The sequence below is a fragment of the Cnephaeus nilssonii genome (assembly GCF_951640355.1).
Source record: "Cnephaeus nilssonii genome assembly, chromosome: 13".
Lineage (NCBI taxonomy): Eukaryota > Metazoa > Chordata > Mammalia > Chiroptera > Vespertilionidae > Cnephaeus > Cnephaeus nilssonii.
In genome coordinates this window covers 77,350,649-77,360,366 of record NC_137084.1, presented here as the reverse complement: position 1 = coordinate 77,360,366, position 9,718 = coordinate 77,350,649, and the positions used below count along the sequence as shown (strand labels likewise).

Genomic DNA, 9,718 nt, shown 5'->3' with positions numbered 1-9,718 from the left:
AGACCTTGGGCAGTTTACTTTCCCTAGCACTAAGGTCCTCCAGTATGTAGATGATCTTTCACTATGTACCCCATTGGAGGAAATCTCCAAGGAAGGGACTAAGGCTTTACTAAATTTCCTGGTGGAAAAGGGGCTATAAGGTTTCCCAAGCCAAGTTTTGTTCCCGTTCAGTTAAATACCTAGGCCTTAATCTATGAAAGGGAACATGAGCTTTAGGAGAGGACTGGATAGGCCCTATTCTTGGCTTTCCTTGGCCCCAGACCCTGGAGCAATTGAGAGGCTTCTTGGGCATCACTGGATACTGCTGGCTATGGATCCCTGGCAATAGAGAATTAGCATGCCCACTTTACCACTAGTTAAAGAGGCACAGAAGGACAGTGTCTGAGTAGAGTATATGGGGCGTTATCCAAGGTGTCCCTTGAGATAAACTTAACCATGCAGGTGTTCGGACATTAAGTAGTTGCTAGCGAAGAGACTATTCTAAGCAAGCAGGACCAAGGGTAGGCATTATCATCTGACCTTATAGTAATACAATCAAGACTGCCGGAGGAATTACACCACACAAATATATGCAGTTGCAAATCACACAGCACTTTATTACTCACACAAATTCCTGGTGCCGTGGGTACAGGCTTGCCGGGATCCCAAAGTGCGGCTTCCTCTGAAGGCAGCTGCAGCGCCGTCTGGTAGCTGGCAATGTCGGGTCAGGAGACAGAGTTCTCGCTGTACCGCCCGAGATCTCCTGAAGTTTGGTCGTGGCTCGATTGGGGGTAGCAGTCATCTTCTGCCGTCTGGCATGGAGCAGGGGAGCTTCGGATCAAGTCGATCAATGTCTGAGGTTTGAGACCCATTATTATAGCCAGATTGTTTACCTCACGGCAATCCAGGTACTTATCAATCAGGTACAGGGACTCAAGGTGTTAATCAATCAATTACGTCAATGGTACAGGTGCATATCAGTCAGGGCAAGTGTTAATCAATCAGGGTACAAAATATTCTTCCAAATTACACTTTAAACCAAAACAAGTTCTGGCCTTTCCAGGGTGAGTCATGTTCATACATCATGTCTCTCTGGCCAGTCCTTATCTGTGGAGTGCACTCCTGCTCGTGTGCTTTCCACAGCAAATCTTTATCTATGGGGTGCACTCCTGTCTAGTTACTTTCCAAAACATCATATTAACCCTTTGCACTCGCTTGCTTTTTTCTCAATTCCTTTATTCTACTCGGGATTTAATTTTTTAAATACCCCAGATTTTACAAAGCGCGTCAGTAGAATAAAAAACTGGAGTTTCTTTTCATACAAACTTATTTATTTGGATTTTTTTATATTTCAAATTATTTATACATTCAAAGAGTAATTTGCACTCGACATCCGAGTGCAAAAGGTTAAGTTTCACACAAGTATTTTTCTACATGTCCTATAACACTCTTTAATTATTTTCTACTGCTATAACATTGTAACACTCTCTACTTATTTCCTATCATTATCACTGTTGCTATGACAGACATTTTAGTCTGGGAACCTGAGGCCGAGTGGGCCTTTAAACAACTCAAAAAGGCCCTGTTACAGGCACCGGCTTAAAGTCTCCCAACAGGCCAGGAATTCAACCTATATGTAACAGAAAGGGGTAATGGCCTTGGGAGTCCTGACCCAACCTCAAGGACAGATCCACCAGCCAGTAGGATATCTGAGTAAGGAAACTGATATTGTGGCTAAGGGCTGGCCCTCCTGCTTATGGGCAGTGGCAGCCATCACTCTCCTGATCCCTGAGGCGGTTAAGCTAACTTTGGGACAGGACTTAACAGTATACACACCCCTCTTTTAAACACCAGGGGAGGCCTATGGCTTTCTGATAGCCGACTTTTAAGGTGTCAGGCCCTCTGCTTGAGGGCCCAGCTGTTCAGATCAGGACTTGCCTTGCCTTGAACCCTGCCTCGTTTCTTCCTGAGGAGAGGAGAGAGCTTTTACAGGAGTGTGAACAGGTTATTTTACAAACTTATGCAGCTGGGGAAGGAAAAGCCTCCAAGTGATCACCAATGGCAGCTCTTATGTTGAGCAAGGAGTCAAAAAAAAAAGCCAGAGATGCAGTTGTTTCTTTAAATGACACTGTTGAGAGGCAGCCGCTTCCCCCGGGGACTAGTGCACAACTGGCAGAATTAATTGCTCTCACCAGAGCCTTAGAGTTAAGCCAAGGAAAACGAGTTAACATCTATACTGATTCCAAATATGCCTTCCTAGTGCTCCATGCCCATGCAGCCATCTGGAAGGAAAGGAGTTACTTAACTGCTAATGGGTCCCCAATTAAATATCATAAGGAAACGGACCATCTCCTTTCAGAGACTGCAGAGACTGCAGTCATACATTGCAAGGGGCATCAGAAGGAACAGATGAAATAACAGCGGGAAATCAGCGGGCAGATGTTGCAGCCAAGGCTGCCGCCCAAGAGCCTTGGAAAACTATAGCCCCTCTAGTCTGGGAAGACTCCCTGCGGGATATTAAGCCCTACTATACACAGAAGAAAAAGGAATGGGCTGGCTCTCGAGGATATACTCCCCTTCCCACTGGATGGATACGGACAGAGGGGGATAAGCTCCTCCTTCCTAAAGCCAATCAGTGGAAGGTTATTAGGGCATTGCACCAGGCATTTCATCTAGGGGAGAAAAGACCTATCAAATAATTCAGCCATTATTTACAAGAAAGGGTCTCATGAAGAGCACCCAATAAGTAGTCAAATCTTGTGAGGTCTGCCAAAGGAACAATCCTAGTAACAAGAAATTAGTATTACCTGGTCTTCAAAGAACCAGAGGGCATCCAGGGGAAGACTGGCAGATAGGCTTTACCCACATCCTAAAGCTAAAGGATTTCTATGCCTCCTTGTGTGGGTAGACACTTTTACTAACTGGATAGAGGCCTTCCCCTGTAAGACACAAGAGGTAGTCAGAACTCTAACTTCAGAAATTATTCCCTGCTTTGGATTCCACACTCTCTCCAGAGCAATAATGGCCCCTCATTCAGGGCCCAGGTCACTCAAGGGGTCTCAAAGGCCCTAGGTATAAAACACCTCCTCCATTGTGCCTGGAGGCCTCAATCTTTTGGGAAAGTAGAAAAGGCAAATGACATTCTAAAAAGACACCTTCACAAGCTTGTCCAGGAGACTCACCTCTCCTGGCCACTAGTTTCATCTATAGCCCTGCTAAGAATTAGAAATACTCCCCAAAACGTAGGGCTTAGCCCCTAGGAAATGTTATATGGCCATCCTTTTCTTACCAATAACTTCCTTGTAGATAAGGAAATCATGGCATTAGTACAAGATATTACAGCACCGGCTAAATTTCAGCAGACTTTACAACAACTCTCTGAAGCCAGACGCAGGGATCCCCAGGTTCCATCCCTAACACCTAGAGATCTGGTACTCATTAAGGCTTTACCTATCCTCTCTACCACTATGAAACCATGATGGGAGGGTCCCTATCCCATAATTTTATCCACCCCCCTCTACGATCAAGGTCAGTGGAGTCGACTCCTGGATCCATCTGCCTCAAGTAAAGTGTTGGTTGCTAGCACAGGAGGAGGACGAAGTTGTATTGCCATCAATTGAATCATGAGACTCCTACTCATGTGAGCCTCTTGAGGACCTGAAACTTCTCTTTCGAAAGCATCCTGGAGAGTCAACAAGTGCAGATAAGTAACATGCTCTGGTATTTCTTGGTAATCATTGTTTTCATCTTCCTAATAGTTCTTTCTCTGCCTTTTTTGGAGTGTCAACAGAACCCTAGGCTGGTTCCTGGAGGAGACCTTTTCTGCCCTTGCTGGGACACAGAAATACCATAAAATGCTCCTACTTATAACCCTTTTCTATGTCCCTAGTTTAGCAGGGGACTGGGAGACTAATGTCCTAATGAATTTCTCAGCCTTACTGGCTCCCCAAATCCCCGACTGCTGAGTGTGTTATGAGCAGCCCAATTCAGGGTCAGATTATCTCAATTGGATATATATCTCCCATATTCCTCTGAGAGTCATGCTACCTTACCCTTACATGAGCACTTTTGGGCATCTCCAATCTGATGATAGTTGTTCCTAAAGCTCTTAAAAACGTAGCCTTCACTAGGTCCATAGGAGGTTACTCTTATATGACAAACATAGAGCCTAGTTTTAACCAGACCCGAGACCCTCCTTGTCTTGGATACCCATATTCCAATCCTGTAATCTCCTGGACAATACTTCCCTGCAGCCTCTCTCAACAGGCCCCATGCTATGCTTGTGACTACAAAAATTAAAAAGACATATACAACTGGTTTCTTAGACATTCTATTATAAACTACAATCTCCAGAGATCAGTTCTCCACAGCAAACTCCCTACCTACCTAGGTCAAGGACTTGAACAGATCGATGCTTCTCTAGATGCCAATTCCACTATCCCTGTTCCTCCTGACCTCCTGTGCCTCCCGGAGGGATATCTGTTTGCAGGGGGGCAATGATTCAGTATCATGGGGACTCCAGCACCTAGATTGGGAAAAATGTGTTGGGTTTGGACTATAAGACAGCTCAAGCTGAATCAGACCACCACCAGAGTCTTCAATAATTCAATCATTCAGCAACACATCTCTTCCCACACATAAGGTGGCCCAATCTAACATGTACGGGGCCTATTACTCTCATGGTTCTAGGAGTAATGGCTATCATGACTGTTATAGCTGGATTGATGGTGGGTGTCACTTATAATGCAGCCACAGTCACCATCCTAACCAGAACCATTTCCCAAGTCTCTGAAGATGCTGGCCAGAACTTTAGGGACACCTAGAAGTCTATAGATTCTTTAGCACACATGGTCCTTTTTCACAGGGTAGAGTCTGTGCCTTGATTAATACTTCTTGCTGCATCTACGTAAACACCTCCAAAGAGGTAGAGGAACTAACAATTCAAATCCTTCAACAAGTAGCTTGGCTAAAAGAAAGGGCCTCACAATCTCTTGCCCCAGATATCTGGGCACAAATTAAGGATATGATGCCATCCCTGAGAAGTTGGCTAACTCCCCTTCTTAGACCTTTGTTTATGTTGAGTTTATTACTCATCTTTGGCCCTTGCCTGTTTAACCTTTTGGTATGTTTTGTATCCTCCTGCTTAGAAGCCCTGAAGCTACAAATGGTCCTCCTGATGGAACCACAGATGGAGGCCACTGCATTTTTCTTCCGTGGACCCCTAGATTGCCCACCTCCGATGGGACCCTGACTGCTGCCCCAATCGATGTCCCTGTCCAACAGGAAGTAGCCAGAATGATCGTCGGCCCTTGTCCCCAACAGCAGTTGGGGTTTCCTAATTGGAGAGGAGACTGAAAGGAGTTTGAGGGATAAAATAGGCAGGTTTAGGGAGATTTAGGAATAACGAGGGTCCGTGGAGGAGGAATGCATAGGTGAGGGCTTGGAGCCACCAGAAGACATACATTCACAGAAAGAAAGAAAAAAAAAAGAGGTGCCACAGGATAAAGGGAAAGGAAGATATCCATTCACAGAAGATAAGGAAAAGCCACAGGATATGGGGGAAAAAAGGAAACAAACTTTCACAGAGAATAGAGAAATGCCAATAAATGGCAGAAAGAGAAAAACAGATTTCCACAGGAGATAGAAAAATGTTATAAAACAAGGGGAAGAGAAGGAGGGGAACACCATGTGGGGTTTGGGCTTTGAAGTTGATATTCTGCAAAAAGAGTGACCAATTAGAAGGGAGCATGAAGAAGCAAAGAGCTACAGCATTTATAAACCTTAGAAGAAGAGACTTTGTGGGTAATCCCCTTGGAACCCCGCCCTACATGGGAGTCTGTATTTGCTTCCAAAACATTTCCACCCTTTTCATCTACCGCCTTTTGTCCGTGGCTTCATTCTTTGAATCCATCTGGACGAGGACCCTGGAAAGAAATCACCCTTGCATCCTGCTCAGGAAAACAACCCAAATCAGTAGGACTGGACCAAGGAAGAAGTTAAAATGCAGTATACCCATAGCCAATCCCACAGCAAGTGCTGGAGATAGTCTGTCCCTTTAAGTTGCCCTGCTTTGAGGCAAGAGAGCCTGACCTTTATAACCTACATTAACCAGTTATGGGACGTGGGCCGCCCCATGGGCAGAAGGTATAACGTTGAGTGAAGTGGCTGTCTTCATTTTAGGGCAGTGGTTCTCAATCAAGGCAATTTTGCACACACATCCCGTGCCGCATCCCCCCCCCCCCCCGCCCCCTGCCAAGGGATATTTGGCAATATCTGGAAACATTTTTGGTTGTTACAACCATGAGTAGTATGCTATTTGTATCTAGTGGGTAGAAGCCAGGGATTCTGCTAAATGTCTAATGTACAGAAAAGCCCCCAACAACGAAGAATTATCCAGTCTAAAATGACGATAGTGCTGAGGTTGAGAAATCTTGGTTAAGAGCAATGCCCAGAGAGTGACTCAACTGAGAACCGGAAGCCTCCAGTGCTCCCAGCATCAGGGGGAATGAGATCTTCATCCTGAAAGGGGATCTGGGTGACACACCACAGCATCCACTACATGCCGTGATTACGTTTAGAGAAAACTAGTATACAAAGACCTTAGTCTGGGTGCTAAGAGTGCTTATTGCACTTGGTTTTGTTAGGGGAAGAAATACAATATTGGGGACTAGCTATAATTATAAGAAATATTAATCATGGCCTGTTAACCATGATGGTTCTGTTCTGGTTAGAGAAAGCACATTATAACCTGGCTGAGTTTTGTATGCCCTGGGACATGGGAGCTAACATCGGAATGCAGTCCATCCTCCTTCCAAGAACTGCCTATCATTATGGAAAGACTTACAACCTCGTGGCCAAAACAATCTAGTCCAGGAGGCACCTGCCCTTAGCAACCTCCAGCTCTATTGCCTGTAACCATTATAACTTGCGTACTTTCCCATGCCTGTAATTCTTACTTCCCACGTAATCTTTGTCCTTCTATCCAATATAAGCAGCTGGCATTTGGGGTGGGGGAGGGGGAGGAAGAGCAGATTTTTGTGGATGACCTGCTGCTCTCCCATACTACCAGCTTTATTGGAATAAATGCTCATCTATGATTCAACCTTGTCTGTGCTTAATTTGCTCAAGTAGTGACAGGCAGCCTGGACCCCTTGGTTGTCCAGTTACAGGTTGGTCTCTATTCCTAGGCCTTTTCAGTGGAAAAAACTAGAAAGCTTTTTTTTTTTTTTAATACACTTGATTCATTCATACTGATACTCAAAATCAGAACTATAGGTATAATTCTTATACAGCAGAACCTCAGTTCCCAAACTTAATTCACTTTGAAAGCTGTTAGAGAAGCAATTTGTTCAAAAGCCAAATCATTTTTTCCCATTAGAAATAATGTAAATTAAATCAGGAAGAAAAAAAAAACTGAATAGGCTGAAAACTATTGAGGAAATTGAAGCAGTAATCAAAAAGCTTCCAGCAAACAAAAGCCCTGGGCCAGAATACTTCACAGGGGAGTTTTACCAAACATTCAAAGAACTAAAACCTATCCTCCTCAGACTATGCCACAAAATTCAAGAGGAAGGCATACTTCCAAGCTCTTTCTATGAAACCAGCATCACCCTAATCCCAAAACCAGATAAAGACACCACAAAGAAAGAGAATTATAGGCCAATATCCCTGATGAACATAGATGTTAAAATCCTCAACAAAATCCTAGCAAATCAGATCCAGCATTACATTAGAAACATCATACACAAAGACCAAGTGGAATTTATTCCAGGGATGCAAGGTTGGTACAACATACACAAATCAATAAACGTGATTCATCACATAAACAAATTGAGAGATAAAATCACATAATCATATCAATTGATGCAGAAAAGGCATTTGACAAAATCTAACACCCTTTCGTGACAAAATCTCTCAGCAAAGTAGGAATAGAGGGATCATACCTCAACATAATAAAAGCCTTAGAGGTGAGAAACCAAGATGGCAGCATGGGTAAATACCTAAACTGCTGCCTCGCACAACAATTTCAAAACTACAACTAAAAGACAAAACGGACATAATCCAGAACCACAGGAAAGCTGGCTGAGTGGAAATTCTACAACTAGAAGGAAAGAGAAAAGCACATGGAGATTCAGAGGAGCTGCAAAAGGCTGAGGCACAGAATGACGCGCACACACACACACGCGCGGAGAGGACAGGCAGCTGAGTGCCTGGCTGGCTATCCCAAGCGGGAGGGAGACGGAAGCTCCTGACTGCACTGAACCCCAGTTCTGGGCGAGACCCTGGGGACCCAGACTCATACAGGGGGAATCTGGACTTTCAGGAAAAGAGAAAAGCACATGGAGACTCAGGAGAGGTGCGAAAGGCAGAGGTATGAAGGCGCGCGCACAAGCGCGCGTGGAGAGGACTGACTGCTGAGTGCGCCACTGGCTTTCTCAAGTGGGAAGGAGACAAAAGCTCCTGACTGCACAGAACTCCAGTTCAGGGCTAGAAGCTGAGAACCCAGACCCATTTGGTGAGAAACTGGACTGTCCGGCAGCGGGCAAAACTCGAGGGCAGCCTTCTCTCAGAGGTGCTTGCAGCAATTATCGAAGGACACGGAGACCCAGGGGCCTCATAGGGCAGGGCTGACGGGAAGCCAAGGGTGTGAGACTACGCCCCATCCAAGCTGAGCACAGAGGCTTTTGCAATTTTGCAAGTCTTGTCTCCAGCACAGTTCTCCCAGCGTAGACACAGCTGATCCTCACAGCCAATTGGCCTGGAGGTCAATTCCTCCCAGTAATACCAACAACAATCAAGACCTAACTACAACAAGGCTTTGCACACAGTCCACAAAGGGGTGCACCAAGAGTGTCCACCTCAGATAACTGGAGATGCTGAGCCACTGGGCCCTATAGGACACCTACCACACAAAGCTACTCTACCAACTCAGGGAAGCAGCAAAAATGCGGAGACAAAGAAACAGATCACAAATGAAAGAAATGGAAGAAAGCAAACAACTGGATATAGAGTTCAAAACCACAGTTATAAGGTTTTTCAAGAATTTCCTAGAAAAGGCTGATAAATTTAGCGAGACCCTTGAGGATAAGAATAAGGACAAACTGGAAATTAAACATACACTGACTGAAATAAAAAATATTATACAGAGACCTAACAGCAGATTAGAGGAATGCAAGAATCAAGTCAAAGATTTGAAATACAAAGAAGCAAAAAACACTCAACCAGAAAAGCAAAAAGAAAAAAGAATCCAAAAATATGAAGATAGTGTAAGGAGCCCGTGGGACAACTTCAAGCATACCAACATCAGAATAATTGGGGTGCCAGAAGAAGAGAGAGAGCAAGATACTGAAAACCTATTTTAAAAAATAATGACTAAAAACTTCCCCCACCTGGTGAAAGAAATAGACTTACAAGTCCAGGAAGCGCACAGAACCCCAAACAAGAGGAATCCAAAGAGGACCACACCAAGACACATCATAATTAAAATGCCAAGGGCAAAAGACAAAGAGAGAATCTTACAAGCAGCAAGAGAAAAACAGCTAGTTACCTACAAGGGAGCACCCATATGATTGTCAGCTGATTTCTCAACAGAAACTATGCAGGACAGACAGGAGTGGCAAGAAATATTTAAAGTGATGAATAGCAAGAGCCTACAACCAAGGCTACTCTACCCAGCAAAGTTATCATTCAGAATTGAAGGGCAGATAAAGAGCTTCACAGATAAGAAAAAGCTAAAGGA

At 44.5% G+C, this 9,718-nt stretch overlaps 1 long non-coding RNA gene across 1 annotated transcript; it reads right to left on the bottom strand.

Moving 5' to 3' along the window:
* Positions 1 to 570: 570 nt before the first annotated feature.
* On the bottom strand, positions 571 to 9,454 carry LOC307109309. Its single transcript, XR_013814399.1, has 2 exons — positions 9,391 to 9,454; positions 571 to 833 (listed from the first exon to the last, which is right to left on the bottom strand). It is a non-coding gene; the product is annotated as an uncharacterized lncRNA (long non-coding RNA).
* Between the last annotated feature and the right edge of the window lie 264 nt (positions 9,455 to 9,718).